This window comes from Brachyistius frenatus, unplaced genomic scaffold (genome assembly GCF_029030835.1).
Source record: "Brachyistius frenatus isolate BFR_SWC_R1_liver_20210118 unplaced genomic scaffold, ASM2903083v1 Contig_360, whole genome shotgun sequence".
Taxonomy (NCBI): domain Eukaryota; kingdom Metazoa; phylum Chordata; class Actinopteri; family Embiotocidae; genus Brachyistius; species Brachyistius frenatus.
Window position 1 is genome coordinate 10,001 of NW_027210959.1, and position 15,000 is coordinate 25,000.

The following is a 15,000-nucleotide window of genomic DNA, read 5'->3' on the forward strand; positions in this document are numbered from 1 at the left end:
CGACAAAACGATCGCTCTGTGTTGTTTGTCTTTGTAAAAAGGATGTATGACATCACGGTGAGCCTGTGACATCACAAACTCACAGGAAGTCCAAACCGCACAGTTGCTGAATACAAGCTGTTTTTAAAGTCTGTAACGTGTCGATCTGCTTTATAATCAAACAGAAATGGATCAGAATTGAATTGGTGTTGGACCTTTAATAAAAGTTCTCACGTTAAAATTTGAGCAGATGTTGAAGCACTTTTTTGGGAGTTAATTAACTCTAAAAGTTTTGGTTTAAATAAAAAATAGAAGAAAATGTTATAAATGTTGACAGAATCAGAAACCAACTTTTGATACCTTAAGGAGGATTTTGGTCATTTAGTTTTTTTCTTTGAATCTAAAAATTTCATAAAACGACCTTTAAAACAGGAAACGGTTTCACCGTCTCTGAGGAGGACTTCCTGTGAAAATCATTACAAAATAAAACGTTTTTGGTCCACATTTTTTTTTCCAAATCAAACTGATTTAATTTTGAAGTCAAAGTCTCCTTACAGATGCACGAATATTCCTGGTTTATTCTGAAGGAAAAAACACGTCCAAACCGATCAAACGATCCAAGAGTTGAAGGAGCAGATTTTAAAGGGCTCTTCTGTGTAACAACATCCGGACGCACCGATGACGTTAAAAAGGAGACGCTGCTTCTTGTTGGCGCTCAGCTCCTCTTCTCTGTGGAGGTAATTGGATTCGTTCACCTGGAGGTCCAGAGAGCGAGTCTCCGGAGGATCCGGAGCGGTTCCGGTGGCCCGAGTCCAGATCGAAGGAAATCTAAGCAGCTGAAACGGATCGGTAACACCAGTTTCAGTAGCGGAGAATCGCTCCCCGAAATTCCTCCCAGCTGTTTGGTTTGGATTCATTTGAGCAGCAATTCTGCTTCTTTAAATCAAACCCGCCTCTTAACGAGGCTCAGCTCGTTAGCGAGGATGTTTCTCATGAGCTAACCTTTCCTAACGAGCTAATGGAACCATTAGAAACGAGCGGTGTCCAATTAGAGTCGACCTCCCGGACGAGGTCACGCAGAGGAGGATCATGGGAGAATGTCGAGCAGCAGTGGAGAGACGGTTCCAAGTTTCCACTGCATGTTTTTCTGAAAGGTTTCCCTGCTCTGACTTCAAAGGGGCGGGTCTAAAAAATGGGGCGTGCACGGTGGTGCAGTGGTTAGCACTGTCGCCTCACAGCAAAAAGGTTCTGGGTTTGAATCCGGTCCTGGGCCTTTCTGTGCGGAGTTTGCATGTTCTCCCTGTGCTTGCGTGGGTTCTCTCCGGGTTCCTCCCATCATCCAAAAACATGCACCTCAGGTCAGGTTACCTGGCGCCGCGCTAGTGGCAGCCTGCTGCAGCAGCTCCCCCCTGAGAGCCCCCCCTGAGAGCCCCCCTGCTGTAGTGAAGACATTTCCCCTCGGGGATTAATAAAGTGAAATAAAAAAAAATTAAAAGAAAAAAAAAAAAGAGGATTTGTGGCATCACAAACAGTTTAGAAGCTGATCCTGGTCCAAAATTCCAACTGATAAAAGGTGTGATGATGATGTTCGTGTTCAAAATCACTGAAAAGACTGAGTCCAGAAACATTTACAGACTTCAGAAATAAAATATATTTTGCATATTTGAAGATTCTAGTATTTTAATTTAAATGTTCAGAAGGCGGCGGTGTTTCTGGATCATGTTTCTATCTGGTTTCTTCTTTGGAGAGTTTTAACATCATTTGTGGACGCAGCGATGAACTGTGTTCACAGACGATGGTTTTCACAAGTGTTCCTGAGCCCATGCAGTGATTTCCACTCCAGAATAGTGTGTTTTTAATGCAGTGCTGCCTGAGGGCCCGAAGATCACCACCATCCAATATTGGTTTCCAGCCTTGTCCCTTGTGTTCAGAGATTTCTCCAGATTCTCGGAATCTTTTAATAACTTGTCGTTTTCGAGGATTTCAAATAAAATTTTTGTGGAAAAAAAAGAAATTATTCTTCTCTCTTAATTTTTTGCCCCTATTGTAGTAAAAGCACTATAATAGTTTAATAACACACCTTATGAGGACCATTTATAGGTTTTAACCTGACAATATCAATTAAGTTTTTCCTCAACTTGCGAAAGTCTTGTTAATTTCTGCAATTTTCATGTAAAAAAAAAAAAAAAAAAAAACTCCTTAAAAACTCCACAAATGACATCAGATTTAATATTGAAATATTGTAAAGTTGAAGAGTTTCTAGTCTGAACAGAAGAGAACACGTTTTTCTATTATAAAACCCTCCATGAGAGAGGTCAGAGGTCACGGCGGTCGCACACACACACGCAAAAAAATGTTGCCAACAATAAACAACATCAACTTAATTGGTGCGGAGGTCAAAGGTCAGAGCCGACAGAGAGACAGGCGGCAGTCTGTGCAGCGTCGGGTCGAGGACTCAAGGTCGAACAGGTCGACTCCAAACGCTGGAGCTTACCGCCGTCTGCTGGGGGGGGGGGCTGATTGGTCTGACTGGAGGAGAGGGGGATAAAAGGGGGCGGGGCCTCCAACAAGACAGATGGTCAGCCGGCACGAACACACAGGAACAACTATTTTTATCTCCAAACTAAACGAACAACAAAATAAAGGATTGAAACGACTGGAAGAGGTTCCAGTTGTAACTCCGGTTCACTGAAACAGACCGAAACAAACAGGTGTTGATGTTTAAATGGACGACAGCAGCAGATAATGAACGTTTTATCAGGTTTTAAACATCAATTGAAACGTTGCAGGCTTTCTTCAGTTTCGTAGCACTGCAACACAACTTTGTGTTTTCTTCATACATAAAAAGGTCGGCCGCGTTGAAGGCGGGCATGTGACATCACCTTGAGTTTGTGATATCACAAAACTTACAAGAAGTTCCTGAATACAGACTGTTTCGCTCAGTGGACTGTTTTGATCATTTTATGGTATTAATAGCACCTCAATCTGCTTTTTAATCAACGAGAAAATAAAATCTGAATTTATACAGTATGGACCTTTAAATTTATACAGTATGGACCTTTAAAGTAATTTGATCAGTTGATATTAAAGTTATAAAACAACCAGAATGGGATTTTAAAGAAAAGATAAGAAATGATAAAATGGATAAAGGAAGAGAGTTTGATATTTTCAGAGGATGAATTCAGGACTTTTTGACGGTAAACTGTTTCTATAAAACACGACAACGTTCCTGTCGAAGAGTCTCAGCTGTGTTTTCCTCTGCGGTGAATAATAACAGTGACGAACCGAACAGCTCGGCCGGCAGCGGGTTTTTAAATCTCCGTTAAACCCTCCGGTCGGACCGAACGGGCGGCGCCTCCATCTGTCGGTTGGAACCGAGCGAGGAGTCTCATCACGGAGACGTTTGTCGTCTAACGACACGATCGAGCACAAATGATTCAAAACTCTGGTTCGGTTCATCAGACGGGAGAATTGAGTGTTTTTCTGCAGTTTATTGTCACGTATGAAGAAGAAAAGAAATAAATTATGTCACTTTAAAGGCTGAAAACACCAATTAAAAGTCACAATTTCTGGGCTTCTTAAGTTTTTGTCATTTTTTTTTCATATTAAGTGAAAAATAAACTGAAAAAAAAACAGTAAATTCAATGAGTCAAAAGGTTTAACAGTTGAAATGACAATTAAAATCACTTTCTAAGCAAAAATGTTTTAAAATTCTACACTTTCAGCTTCTGAAATGTTTGTCAATAGAAACAAGATATTTGATGACATCACAGCATCACCACGTACCTAGGTGACATCACAGGTGGGCGTGGCTACAGGTGCAACGTTAAGAGGTCAATCAAACCAAAACCTCAGTTTCTCTTTTCTTTCCATGAAGGACCGAACTGTCCACCGTGAGGATGACAACACCACAGAAGAAGACATATTTGACCACTAGAGGGCGCCAACAGGACCGAAGAGGGTCAGTTTGATCTCAGCAGCAAACAGATCAGAGACAACGGGATTACAAGCGACTCATACTCGCCGGATTATCTACTGCAGAGTGCTTCGTGTGTGTGTGTGGGGGGGGGATTGTGGTTTTATAAGAATTTGCAGTATGTGGACAAACAAACAGGAACGTGGGTTTAAATCTGTTGCTACTTTAACCTTCAGTCATATTTGAATACCATCTGTGTGTGTGTGTGTATAAACAGACTGGATATAAAAGAGTTCGTAGCTTCAGGTCTGTAAAATGGTTCTGATCCAGAAGTGTCTTCAGCTGCAATACCAGCGAGTGCCACTAGAGGTCGGCTCCAAAAAGCCTCCGGCTCCATAGACTCCCATTCAACTTCTCTCATCAAATCCAAAGTGAATAAAATGTGTCCATCAGTTATCTTCTGTTTGTAAATTGGAAAAAAAACTAAAATTACCTCAGATCACCAAAAGCAATCAGCGAAACCTCTTTAAACCAGATTTACATGACGTTCTTCTGTCGATTCCTCACAGTGCAAGTCCTCACAAGGTGGGTAAAACAAGCGTGCGCACACACACATACACATACACACACACACACACACACACACACACACCTTGGGTGACATCTCTCAGACTAACAAGCTGATCCCGCGGCTCTGAACAGCAGCGCTAACAAAGACAGATCGGCCAATGACAACACTGAATGTCACCGTGTGTGTGTGTGTGTGTGTGTGTGTGTGTGTGTGTGTGTGTGTGTGTGTGTGTGTGTGTGTGTGTGTGTGTTTTTGCTCATTTGGAGGACATTCCTCGATGCTGCTCAGACGCCGAACTGAACTCGTCGTTGCGGTTTTTTGTTTTTGTTTTTTCAGCATCTTCGGAGAATCTTTCATCACGAAGGTTAACGGACTCGTCGTTTACTCCGATCGTTCAATCGGAACGGAAACAGGAAGTCCATCAGTCAAGTGTTTCACAGCCCAGCAGACATTCAAAGGTTAAATAAATGTTCAACAGCATCATTGATAGTTCGCTGAACGAAACTTCAATACTGTCAAGTAATTAAAAATGTCTCACTTTGAACCAAATCTACCAACAGCAAGAGGTGACTCTTCTCAGTGTGATGCATTCAGGGGACATCTGTAAACTATAGTGTCTACTGATAGCCTGCATGTGAGGCGTTCAGGGGACATCTGTAAATTCTAGCTCCACCTTCTTTCCCCCTCCAAACTGCATGTCAACTAACTATGAGTAAAAAATGGATTTTACAAAATCGGTTTCTGTGACTGAAAATGTTTTATTGACTCCACTGATTTATATTAAATAATCTAAATGTAGATTTCGTCCTCCATCGTCAGACAAACTGTTCACGTTTTAGTGTTTTAATGGTTTGAATGTTTTTGTGAAGAAGCGTTCAATGATTTTGTTTTTAAAAGGTTCAGAAAACAAAGATCAGGTTACAAACTGCAGCATCACGAACACACCGGAGCCGAAGGCACTCTGGAGACACTTTGTTTATCTGCACAAATTGACTGAATACCTCCCACACACACACACACTCTCACACACACACACACACACACACACACACACACACACACACACACACACACACACACACACACACACACACACACACACACACACACACACACACACACACGAAGAGTTAAAGAACACATCAGATCGGAGCTCCATTAATTCGTCCCTCGAATAACGTCCAGACACTTAAATACTCAACTGTGTGTGTGTGTGTGTGTGTGTGTGTGTGTATAACAAAGAAACACACACACACACACACACACACAGGAACGTAACAAAGGCCACACGCGGCAGCATGTTGGCACGAAGCAGGAATAATCAACCGCCTGCCAAACCGACTCCACACACTCGCTGGTTCTTCTGTTTTTGTGAGGACCGGCGATGACATCATGCCCCCCTCCCCCTCCCCCCTCCCACCTCCCTCCTCCTCCTCCTCAATTCACATGGACCTCCAAACACATATGATCCGGTGACATACGTGCAGCAGGCGTCGGTTATATCGTTATATTTTTTTAGTTTTAGATTTTATATCCCTCAGAAATAAACGGACTGATTAATATTTACATCTACAGGTGGGCGGAGCTTCGTGAAACATTTCCGACTGTGACAAATAAAAGTTCAAATAAAGCAGGAAAAGAGACGTCTGCACCTGTTTTCTGACACGTTTTCATTCCTTTGGCAGGAAGTGGCGGCATGTCGGCCATCTTTGTTTCCAGCTAGGAGCTACTAGCTACCAACAACCAGCGACTAGCAACCAGGAACCAGGAACCTTCCTTCATCTCTCCTCTGTCCTGACGACGTGGGCAGATGCTCGTCCACTCCACAGTCTGATCCCCTGCTGAGCGTGCTGGGACACGGTGGCTGCCGTGGCAACGGAGAGATTGAATCTGAGACGAAGCGATTAGAGGATGAAGGAAGGATGAAGATGGAGAGAAGATACGAAGAGGGGAAGGAGGAGGTGAGGAAGGAGGAGGAGGAAGAAGGAGGTGAGGAAGGAGGAAGCAGGGATAATAGAGGATGAAGGGATGAGACGGCGACGCTCCGTCTGAACCGGCAGGAAATCAGATTTACAGATCTGAAGACGCAGTGGGACACGAAGAGAGAATTAATCCTCCTTTAATCTGTGGGATCAGAGGGAGCACCTGAACGCATCACCTGAACACCTGAAGGCATCACCTGAACACCTGAAGGCATCACCTGAACACCTGAACGCATCACCTGAACACCTGAAGGCATCACCTGAACACCTGAAGGCATCACCTGAACACCTGAACTCATCACCTGAACACCTGAAGGCATCACCTGAACACCTGAACGCATCACCTGAACACCTGAAGGCATCACCTGAACACCTGAAGGCATCACCTGAACACCTGAACGCATCACCTGAACACTGAACGCATCACCTGAACACCTGAAGGCATCACCTGAACACCTGAACGCATCACCTGAACACCTGAAGGCATCACCTGAACACCTGAACGCATCACCTGAACACCTGAACGCATCACCTGAACACCTGAACGCATCACCTGAACACCTGAAGGCATCACCTGAACACCTGAACGCATCACCTGAACACCTGAAGGCATCACCTGAACACCTGAACGCATCACCTGAACACTGAACGCATCACCTGAACACCTGAACGCATCACCTGAACACCTGAAGGCATCACCTGAACACCTGAACGCATCACCTGAACACCTGAACGCATCACCTGAACACCTGAACGCATCACCTGAACACCTGAACGCATCACCTGAACACCTGAAGGCATCACCTGAACACTGAACGCATCACCTGAACACCTGAAGGCATCACCTGAACACCTGAACGCATCACCTGAACACCTGAACGCATCACCTGAACACCTGAACGCATCACCTTAACCCTCCTGTTGTCCTCGGGTCAAAATGTCCCACAGCTGTGTTCAACCAAGTTCTATTTTATTTCTATATTTTTATATTTTTTGGGATCATTGGTGATCCTTCTTTAAAGAACCCTCACAGCCTCCTTGTCACCAATGATCCCCAAAAAAAGCTAGGCTAACAGTTTCCATCTACTTCCATTCCTTGTGCTAAGCTAGGCTAACAGTTTCCATCTACTTCCATTCCTTGTGCTAAGCTAGGCTAACAGTTTCCATCTACTTTCATTCCTTGTGCTAAGCTAGGCTAACAGTTTCCATCTACTTTCATTCCTTGTGCTAGGCTAGGCTAACAGTTTCCATCTACTTCCATTCCTTGTGCTAAGCTAGGCTAACAGTTTCCATCTACTTCCATTCTTTGTGCTAAGCTAGGCTAACAGTCCCCCCCCCCTTGCTGCCTCTTTATGGAACACACACAGAGTAAAAACATTCCCATGATCCTTTGCAGGAGTCCCCACGTCTCTGCAGGACAAACACAGACCGACACACGAGCAGATGGACGCGACCGCACCCCGGAGGATGAAGATCAAAACGCTTCGATCCTCGGCTTCGTCTCGCGGATCGAAGAGAGTTTGAAGAGTTTCGTCCTCTCAGACGAAGACGAACAATCTGTCGAGATCGACGGTTTATCAGAAACAGAAGTCGGTACCTGAGACGCTCCATCTTCCTCCCACCTGTCGGCTGGCTCGCCGATTTGAGTCGTGTTCAGACGCGTTAACCCGGGAATTCCTCCATCTCGGCTCTCCATCTGGCAGATTAGCTGCTTAAAGCCGGTGAAGTGAAGTTAAGCGTCGCTGGCAGCCGAGCCGCCGTCAGACTTTTACACTTTCAGAGGAGCGACGACAAAAAAATAAAAAACACACCGAGAACTTTTTCAATTCCCTCCCAAAAGTAGATTTTTCACAGAAGCTGAAGGAGACGAGAGATTCACACCTTCATCCTGCAGCAGAGTTTTAAAAACCTTCATCCTGCAGCAGAGTTTTAAAAACCTTCATCCTGCAGCAGAGTTTTAAAAACCTTCATATCGACCGACAGCAGTGTTTTTTGGGGGGAGGTCGTGTCTTTTTTGATTGACAGGCCTGTGGTGCAGTTGTGTGTGTGTGTGTGTGTGTGTGTGTGTGTGTGTGTGTGTGTGTGTGTGTGTGTGTGTGTGTGTGTGTGTGTGTGTGTGTGTGTGTGTGTGTGTGTGTTGCTGCCTCATCTCATAAACAGACACGTCAGACGGACAATTAGCAGCAACGGAGACGGACTGTCAATTAGAAAATAAAGTAAAAATAAACTGAGATTAGAAAGGAGGAGGAGGAGGAGGAGGAGGAGGAAGAGGAGGAGGAAGGAAGCTGCTGGTCTGAACTGCGTCACAGATTGTTTATGAGGCGTCACTCTGAGGACGAAGACGTCTAATCAATAATCTGCATTGATCAATAATCTGCAGATTATCACATTTACAGGTTTGAACGTCAACATGTGATCAGATCTGATAGATTATCAATAATCAAGGATTCATTCATAATTAATTAATTTGTTATTGATTTCAAAGCAATTTTATCTGTCAAATAAAAACAGTGTTTTAAAAATAAAAGGAAACAGATGAGTGTGTGTTAAATTAATCCCCCCTCCAGCTGTTAAATGAGATAACCACAATCACACACACACACACACACACACACACACACACACACACACACACACACACACACACACACACACACACACACACACACACTCACACCTTCGAGTAATTCGAATAAAAGAGCTTTTTTCTTTTCTCATAAATCATTATTTTGAATAACTTGCTCTTTTTCTTGCTTATTTTGAAGCAATATTTTCAAAATAAAATGTCTCAAAAAAACCTTTAAAAGCATGTCAACATTCACATTTAATTTTTAAACGCGATTTTAAACTCGAAGTATAAAAACAAAACATTTTTAAACGTAAAATAAAATTGTGTTGTTTGTGTTGTTTGTTTTGTTGTCAATGTAGTTGTTTGTTTGTTCCTTGTTTTGTTGGTGTTGTTAAAGTTGTAGACGTGTGCTGTTTGTGTTGTTATTGTTTGTGTTGTCGTTTGTGTTGTTGTTCTTGTTGTGATCCGAGTGTCCTGCCGTGTCCGACAGCGGAGTCGGTGCAGAGACTCTGATGCACCTTGATGACACAGACAAGAAAACAACGAGTCACGTGACCAACACCACCTAGCAACCACCTGGCAACGCCATAGCAACCACGGAGAATCACCTGGCAACCGTAGGTGGCAGGAGAGGAAAGAAGAGGATGAGAGTGTGTGTTTGGGAAAGGACACACACACCATGTGACATGAGATGTAAATGGAGAGAGAGTGTGTGTGTGTGTGTGTGTGTGTGTGTGTGTGTGTGTGTGTGTGTGTGTGTGTGTGTGTGTGTGTGTGTGTGTGTGTGTGTGTGTGTGTGTGTGTGTGTGTGATAAACTGACTTTCAGGAATGTTGTCACTCGTTTTTCTTCACAAACTTGATAAACTTTGTTCACTCGTCCCGAAGTTTCCCAGCATTCCTCACTGATGAAAGCTGCACTTTCTCACACTCTCTCTCTCTCTCTCTCTCTCTCTCTCTCTCACACACACACACACACACACACACACACACACACACACACACACACACACACACACACACACACACACACACACACACACACACACACACACACACAGCTCTGTCACTTTGACCCAAAATGGGGGGAAAACAGATAAAGAAATGCAGACGTTTCCCTTGAATTCAACCGTTTCCAAACCATTTGGGACGTTGTTTAAAATGTAAATAAAAACAGAATGTGATAATTTTGTAAATCGCATAAACTCACATTTAATTAAAAATAAACCAAAGACAATAGATCAAATGTTGAAACTGAGGAAGTTCAAGGGACAAGGCTGGAAACCAATATTGGATGGTGGTGATCTTCGGGCCCTCAGGCAGCACTGCATTAAAAACACACTATTCTGGAGTGGAAATCACTGCACGGGCTCAGGAACAGGTTGAGCCCCTTACCGTATTACAGCTGACTAATAATAATGCCCCCGCCCCCTCTCCGGCTGATGATGCAACATCGATTATTAACAAACAAGAGCGACGGAGCGGAAAACTTTTATCTGACCAAAGATTTATCTGCGACTTTTAATGAGATTTTTCTGACCGCAGGAGGGAAAAAAAAACTCGTGCGTGAAGGAGGAAGAGAAAGAGGAGGAGGAGGAAGAGGAAGAGGAAGCTTTGGGGTCCACTTAAGCTAATTAACGGATCTTCGTGCTCGTGTTCGTGCACGTTGTGTTTTAAGGGCTTAAAGTCTTCATCCATTAGACAAATGAGAGGGCAGGAGGGAGGCTTCAAGTGGAAAACTAATGGATGGATGGACACACACACACACACACACACACACACACACACACACACACACACACACACACACACACACACACACACACACACACACACACACACACACACACACACTAATGGCTACAAAGAGTAATCAGTCTTGTGGACCGATCAGGATTTTTTTTTTTTATAAACACACAATCTCTCACTCTGAGGCTACAAAACACACTGATTGAATTAGTGCAGAGCTCGAACTACAGCCGGAGTGGGGGGGGGGGGTAATGGGAGGGAATGCTGTGGCACAAACAGCTGAGCAGGTGATTCAGTTTTTTGAGTGAAAGCGAGAGCTTCAGTCTGATATCACACACCACACACACACACACCACACACACACACCACACATACACACCACACATATACACACACACACACACACACACACACACACACACACACACACACACCACACACACACACACACACACACACACACACACACACACACACACACACACACACACACACACACACACACACACACACACACACACACACACACACACACACACACACACACACACACACACACACACACACACACACACACACACACACACACACCACACACACACACACACACACACACACACACACACACACACACACACACACACACACACACACACACACACACACACACACACACACACACACACACACACACACACACACACACACACACACACACACACACCATACACACACACACACACACACACACACACACACACACACACACACACACACACACACACACACACACACCACACATACACACACACACACACACACACACACACACACACACACACACACACACACACACACACACACACACACACACACACACACACACACACACACACACACACACACACACACACACACACACACACACACACACACACACACACACACACACACACACACACACACACACACACACACACACACACACCACACACACACACACACACACACACACACACACACACACACACACACACACACACACACACACACACACACACACACACACACACAGGTTTAAATCTTCATGGATAAACTTCATGTGACGTATTTCAGCTGCGGGAAGTCAAAGTTTCTTTCACTTCATCTGCAGCAAAAACTAAAATTAAAAGAAACCCGACCAACTTTGTCTTTTTTTTTTTTTTACTGCAGTAAAAACGAGCTCTGGAGTTCCTCAGGGATTGACTCTGGGTCCTCCTGTCTTCTACTGGTATTATAAAAATATCCACCACCATGGTTTCCTGTCATATAAATATATATAAACACAAATACATATAAATATATATAAACACATATAAATACATATCTTATTGCAACAGGAAGCCAATAGAAACTAGGTTCTTCTGTTTTTAAGTGTAAAAACTGCGTCGTGTTGATTTGGATCTTCTCTGTTGTTGGAAACTCGACGTCTGTTTGACTTCAGCTCCTCCTGAATTCTTTGCTTCCTAATCGCCGCCGTATGAAGATCAGTCTGATCTGCTCTGCCGGCGGCCCGTAAGCTCGTCCATGATATGTTTATGGAAATGATAATCAGATTGATTCTGCTGGATTAGAACCCGTCCGGTTCCCCTCAGACTGGAGATTAAACGGCAGTCTGAGCTTCTCCGTGGGATTTAAACCTGGACGGATATCTGACTCCGATCAGCTGGTTTTTCTAACTTCCCACAATCCTCTGCTGTGAACACGTGGAAGTATCCGATGTTTTAAATCCTGTGAAACATTCGAGGTGTTTTCTGTCTGCTGGAACAAGCCGGAGACATAATAATCCGTAAAGCGCTGATCTACGAGCGTTATCGTAGTTTTTCTGCTTCGAATGCTTGAATAATTCGGGATCAGATGAGATTTCATTTTCAATATAATTCAATAACTTCATTTATCTGATTCTTCGTCTCGTTTTTGGTCCGTTTCGTCTGCCCAGTTTTTAATTTTAAATTATTTCACAAAGACCTGATCTGAAATATCAGCATCAACTTCTCAGTAACGACACCTCAGATCAGAAGTTTGACAGGAAACAGATGTTTTTTTATCAGTTGATCGTCACCTGATGAAGACGATGAAGACGATGACATCGTTCTTATTTTCAGGGTGATTCCACTTCCTTCACTTTTCAGCTCATATCTTGATCATTGTTGGAGCTAAACATTCATGTTACGTCGTGTTTTTCCAGATATTTCATCCTTTTATTTGATAACACATTTTTTTTTAAATCAGAAAAATAAATCATCTTATGAAATTGTTGTTTTTCCATGTATCGCAACATAAACTGTTGTCAGCAGAGATTTATTTAATCTGTTGATATCTGAACCGTGTTTGCGTGACTGAGCAGTTTAAAGAAAAGCGTGGGTAGTTTTCTTCGTAGCTGCGCGGTCATGCGAGCTGCATGCGCTTCTCAGCGGGCGGTCAGAACTCAACACGACAGAAACGCTCACAACCCTCCAGTTCATCTTTTATGAAACACAAACTCTGAACGAGGAGTTCTACACCGCCACTCTGCATCACCTGGATCAACGCCGCGTTCCTATTGGTCAAGGGAGAGGAGGAGCGCTTGTTTTGATGCGCTTTAACAGGAATAATTGTGCATCCCTGATTCTCTGTCTTTGTTAAAACTGCAACTTCAAACTTTCCAAAGTTTTATGTTACGTAACAGAATTATTGAATTTTCTCTGGAAGGAAGACGATAAATTCACCCGACGTCTGTCGCAATTAAAGAAGTACAAGATATAAAATGTAACTGCAACATTTCTGGTTTTGATTTCAGGTCGTTCAGACACGTAAAGCTGTTTTATAAAAGCACACGCGTGGATTTCATGTTGAATTAATCCAAAATGAGACAAAAACATCAGTGAGAACGTCCTCGTCCATCCAGCAGGACGTCTCCGTCGTCTCTTTGACAAAATGAGAACACAGAATCGGTCCGCCGCCTCCAGAGTCCGTTTAAACACCTTCAGGTAATCATGTTCGGTTTCACTCCCACATGTGACACGTCTCTCCAAGTCGGGAGTTTCTGCTCGGCTCCGGTTTTCTGGGGCAGACGGGAAAACTTTGGCCGACTCCGAATGTAGGACACGTTCAGAAAACGCAGATGAATAATACCTGCTCCAAGTGGGCCACCTCCAAGACCGCCTGACCAATCAGAGGCCAGAAGCGCCTCCGGTGTGTCAGACAGCAGCAGACGGGTGACGGAGGCGTTTTTTAGGAAAGCAGGTCAGCGACTGAGACGAAGAACTGAAGATTGAAGGTGAAAGAAAGGTCGAAGTGGGACGAAGAGCAGCAAACAGCAGAGACGTCTTTGAAGGTGGAAGACGTGAAACTCTGCACAGACGTCGCTGCGTGTTTCCTGAACGAGCTGCCGGGTGTTACAGGGTTCACCACATCGGTCGCAACTCATGCAGCTCGTTATTTGTTAAACTGCAGCCGGCTGCAAGAAGAGAGACTGCAAGAGAGACTGCAAGAGAGACTGCAAGAGAGGCTGCAAGAGAGGCTGCAAGAGAGGATGCAAGAGAGACTGCAAGAGAGGCTGCAAGAGACTGCAAGAGAGGCTGCAAGAGAGGCTGCAAGAGAGACTGCAAGAGAGACTGCAAGAGAGGCTGCAAGAGACTGCAAGAGAGGCTGCAAGAGAGGATGCAAGAGACTGCAAGAGAGGCTGCAAGAGAGGCTGCAAGAGAGACTGCAAGAGAGGCTGCAAGAGACTGCAAGAGAGGCTGCAAGAGAGGCTGCAAGAGAGACTGCAAGAGAGGCTACAAGAGAGGCTGCAAGAGAGACTGCAAGAGAGGCTGCAAGAGACTGCAAGAGAGGCTGCAAGAGAGGATGCAAGAGAGACTGCAAGAGAGACTGCAAGAGAGGCTGCAAGAGACTGCAAGAGAGGCTGCAAGAGAGGATGCAAGAGAGACTGCAAGCGAGGCTGCAAGAGAGGCTACAAGAGGCTGCAAGAGAGGCTGCAAGAGAGGATGCAAGAGAGACTGCAAGCGAGGCTGCAAGAGAGGCTACAAGAGGCTGCAAGAGAGGCTGCAAGAGAGGCTACAAGAGGCTGCAAGAGAGGCTGCAAGAGAGGCTGCAAGAGAGGCTGCAAGAGGCTGCAAGAGAGGCTGCAAGAGAGGCTGCAAGAGAGACTGCAAGAGGCTGCAAGAGAGGATGCAAGAGAGGCTGCAAGAGAGGCTACAAGAGGCTGCAAGAGAG

General features: G+C 44.4%; 1 protein-coding gene across 1 annotated transcript in view; it reads right to left on the reverse strand.

Moving 5' to 3' along the window:
- Positions 1-15,000, reverse strand: part of LOC138636196 (semaphorin-6C-like) — a 40,702-nt gene that overhangs the window by 9,050 nt on the left and 16,652 nt on the right. The window lies entirely within an intron of this gene.